This window comes from Haliotis asinina, chromosome 12, assembly GCF_037392515.1.
Source record: "Haliotis asinina isolate JCU_RB_2024 chromosome 12, JCU_Hal_asi_v2, whole genome shotgun sequence".
Lineage (NCBI taxonomy): Eukaryota > Metazoa > Mollusca > Gastropoda > Lepetellida > Haliotidae > Haliotis > Haliotis asinina.
In genome coordinates, this window is record NC_090291.1 from 31,662,753 (window position 1) to 31,667,835 (window position 5,083).

Genomic DNA, 5,083 nt, shown 5'->3' on the forward strand with positions numbered 1-5,083 from the left:
CAGTAAACTGATGGCTTGATTTTCTGTGGGCCTTGGCATGACGTACGTGGCGCACTAACGTGTGTTTTTCAAAGGCTGGAGAATTATCGACGGCTGTTAAATTTTCAATATCAGGTGTGTGAACTACAGGTGTCCAGAAGCATGCAGAGGGAGTAGGTTTGTGCACGTGCAACGACCTATACATGGCATCAAATGTCACGCATTGCTACATGTCTACTTAGGGTTATTTTTATAACTTTTCAAATAACTTTCATTTGGGTTTTTTTTTGCAATTTTATGTTAGGTACAGTTACGCATTTCCTGGCGGTAGAGTTTAATAAATGTTAGTCATTCACGAAAGAGAAGAAAATCATCTATGTTGAAAGCCTACATCGCTATGCATTTTACACAGACATTCAGTCAATAAAGTCTCGCTATATTAAATCAATAAAGTCCCACTATATTAAATCAATAAAGTCTCGCTATATTAAATCAATAAAGTCCCGCTATATTAAATCAATAAAGTCTCGCTATATTAAATCAATAAAGTCTCGCTAAATACCCTTAAATCATACAGCCTGTAGATAGCATGACCAACATGCAACTTGCAGATATCTATACTTAAAAGGACATGTCATTTTCTTGCAATTAGAATTTCAATATTTTCTTCATTAACTACGTGAAAAACGTTTTTCTTTATCCTTAGATCTGGTGATTGTATTGACGTACAGTCTGATAACAACCCTATACAAACATTTAACTGATTTTACTGCAGCTAGCGGCGTTTTGGTTTCAGTTAGTTAGGTTACATATTATTTCAAGACTTTGTAATTTGTCGTAGAACGGTAAGCTTCGATGTCGTGAAAGTACAGTACGTTTTGTTCTAGTCAAAGTACGGTAAATTAGGTTACATTAATTGTACAGTACGTTCTGTTCTAGCCACAGTACGGTAAGTTAGGTTACATTAATTGTACAGTACGTTCTGTTCTAGCCAAAGTACGGTAAATTAGGTTACATTAATTGTACAGTACGGTCTGTTCTAGCCAAAGTACGGTAAGTTGGGTTACATTGATTGTACAATACGGTCTGTTCTAGCCACAGTACGGTAAGTTAGGTTACATTAATTGTACAGTACGTTCTGTTCTAGCCAAAGTACGGTAAGTTAGGTTACATTAATTGTACAGTACGTTCTGTTCTAGCCAAAGTACGGTAAATTAGGTTACATTAATTGTACAGTACGTTCTGTTCTAGCCACAGTACGGTAAGTTAGGTTACATTAATTGTACAGTACGTTCTGTTCTAGCCAAAGTACGGTAAATTAGGTTACATTAATTGTACAGTACGGTCTGTTCTAGCCAAAGTACGGTAAGTTGGGTTACATTGATTGTACAATACGGTCTGTTCTAGCCACAGTACGGTAAGTTAGGTTACATTAATTGTACAGTACGTTCTGTTCTAGCCAAAGTACGGTAAGTTAGGTTACATTAATTGTACAGTACGTTCTGTTCTAGCCAAAGTACGGTAAATTAGGTTACATTAATTGTACAGTACGTTCTGTTCTAGCCACAGTACGGTAAGTTAGGTTACATTAATTGTACAGTACGTTCTGTTCTAGCCAAAGTACGGTAAATTAGGTTACATTAATTGTACAGTACGTTCTGTTCTAGCCAAAGTACGGTAAGTTAGGTTACATTAATTGTACAGTACGTTCTGTTCTAGCCAAAGTACGGTAAGTTAGGTTACATTAATTGTACAGTTACCATCTGTTATAGCCAAAGTGCAGTACGTTCTCCTTTAGCTTATGTACAATTCGTTCTTTTACAGCCATAAAGATACTAGCAGATATAGTCTAAGCGTAATAGCTTCTGTTACAACCAAAGTATTGTACGTTGTATTATAGCCTAACTGCAATACGTGCTGCAATAACCAAAATAGTGTATGTTCTATTTTCGTCTAAGTGCAATACTTTCTCTTATAATATAAGTACAATACGTTCTGATTCAGCCTAAGTGCAGTATGCTTTGTTACATCCTGAGTACAGTACGCAATGTTATAGCCTGAGTACAATACGTTTTGGTATATCCTAAGGACAGTACATTCTCTTATAGCCTGAGTACAGTATGTCCTGTTATAGCCTAAATACAGTACATTCTGTTATAGCCTGAGTACAGTAAATTGTGCTATAGCCTGAGTACAGTACATTCTGTTGTATCCTGAGTACAGTACATTCTGTTATAGCCTAAGGACGGTACATTCTGTTATAGCCTGACTACAATACACCCTGTTATAGCCTAAGTGCAATACGTTTTGTTATAGCCTGAGCACAGTACCTTATGTTACAGTATTGAGGGATATAGAGAGTACAGTCGTTTCAGATGCTGTAGTCTTCAGCTCTGTTGGCACACCAGAGACCGAAATGGTCGGGGGTGGGGTGTTGTTTTGTTAAAATCATGGATGTTGCGATACCTTTTTCCATGTGTATATTTAGAGCAAGCCTAACTCTACATTATAATTAGATGATTTCCAAACTGCCGTCAAACTTAGATTGCGTCGATAAAGAATCATACGCTCACGCAAGCTAGTTCGCGAGCACACACATACGGAGATAGACAGATATATGAGAGAGAGAGAGAGAGAGAGAGAGAGAGAGAGAGAGAGAGCAAAGAGCAGCAGATGACGAGTTAGTTCATGAAACAAAATGTCAATTCCGACGTGTAAATGATTTACAGGCAGGAAATTTAAGTAGTTGTTTTTAAAACATTTCTTGCATAAAACACCAGCCATTGTGTCGGTAGCTTTGCCTCAGTGCTGTCACCTGATATTGTGAATAACACCTTACTCAACCACCCAACCAACCATGAAGAATAATTTTTGTTAACAAACATCTCACAATAGATCATTTGAACACTTCAATTAATGAAGGAACAAGTTAACGAGGGAATTCGACTGCTGTACTGTGAGGTTAGACACAGTCGGCTAATACATTAATCATTTATTTAGACTCATTATAATCCAAGATACAAGGATCTGTGTTTTAACTTCATGGCATGTGTTGTCTTTCAGGCATGTAGAGGACTCTATTTGTTTTTCGTCAAGTATTTGCATTCACTAGCTCTTGAAACATCGTCCCTTCAATGTTTAACTTACAGAAATGTATAGATCTGAAAGTTTCAAGATCGAATTACCTTGATGGAACAATGTGCGAGTAATTTAGATGTCACGTGAAACGAATTATCGATTAACAGGTATTTTACGGTCATCTTATGCCATTCAATGACGAGGGATCATTCGTAGGAAATTATGCTTGCATACATTAAAAAAGTATGCACCTTCTGTTTCACGCCGAATAGTTCGATATGTTAAGCCCATTTCTGGCCTCCCCATCCGTGATTTTGTTGGAATGCTAGGCTTAAAACTGGTCCTGAGAGGCAACAAGCGGAATCGGGTGGTCACGACTCGCGTGAATGCCCATGTGGAGATCCGACTAACAGTTGGTATTCAGGAACCCGTGGTTGTCTTAAGAGACAAGACCCTTCAAGGTCCGTGCTAAACAGGCCTTCAGCAACCCATGCTTGCCATAAAAGGCGACTATGCTTGTCGTAAGAGGCGACTAACGGGATCGGGTGGTCAGGCTCGCTGACTTGGTTAACACATGTCATCGATTCCCAATTGCGCAGATCGATGCTCATGTTGTTGATCACTGGATTGTCTGATCCAGACTCGATTATTTACAGAGCACCGCCGTATAGCTGGAATATTGCTGAGTGCGGTGTAAAACTAAATGCACTCACTCACTCACTTGAGAGTTGACTAACGGGATCGTTTGGTCATGCTCGCTGACTTTCATTGATATATGTAATCGTATGCGACTGGCGTAGATCGATGTCAGTATCCATTGTGCCGTCATTTAGCGTTACAAATACTCTGGCTTCATGCAAAGCACAATCGATGACAATACAATTGGTCGTAATTTTAAAAACTTGTTCATGCTGCATTTTGAATGACCCAGATTGGATAATTTACAACAAAATATATAAGCAACAAAAACAGAGAAAACAAACAGCAATTCAGTGTGCATTGTAATCAATAGCCCATGCTTGTCGTAAGAAACAACAAACGGGATCCACTGGTCTAGTTCATGGACTCACTAGATAAATGTCATCGTATTCTACTGTTTTATGTTCAAGAGGTCGATCACTGGATTATCTGGTCCGGTTGGTGAACTGTGTAACGCGCCAGGCAAGTGATCCAGTGAGCTTGAGAGGTCTTGATCAAGCCAACCTGTGATTGGGTGTAAAACCCTTAAAATCAATTCTGTGTCCAGATTCTTTTAGTGTTGTCACAACCTCTAGTGTACAGTACACAACCCTGTGCACTTAAAGGGATCCACGAATCCTTTTGTAAATTATGAAATGAATTCGTGCAAACACCTAGTTGCAAACTTTAACAACTTACTGTGACTTTGTGTCCCAGTCCACCCAGCTGTGAATGGGTACCCAAAAGGATGAGAAAGCCACATTAACTCGGAGCGCCTAGTGGTTGCAAGATTTGTGTGATCCCCAGGGAGTTGAGATTGATAATGATAAGACAAAACATGCCTGTGAGCAGCCATCCTAGAGCTGCAGCTATATTGATTATGATACAACATAAGTATGTATCCCCGTCCCCAGTGATAAGCTTTGGTCATTTGAAATAGTCCGCACGAGAAGAGAAAATGCAGTCGGCCGACAAAAAGAAATGTTTTCCTCTGAACATTAAAACGGAGTCCAATGTGTCGTGAAGAAAAATCGTTTTTTTTCTAAAAAGTACAGTACTTCTTAATACACATATTATATTCAGATTTCTGTACTTCTACACAGTAGTCATATTCCAAATATCCAACTGTATTTTCTAGTTTATCCAATTACTTGATTGGTCTATTTTCCACACACCGTGACATGACTGGATTGAGTAAGTTTAGTTTTACGCGGCTTTTGGCAATATTCCAGCAACAACGATGGCAATGGGCTTCGCAGATTGTATCCATGTGGCGAATCGAACCCGAGCCTTCGGCGTTACGGGCGAGCGGATTAAGCACTTGGCTACCCTACCGGCCAGCGTGGTT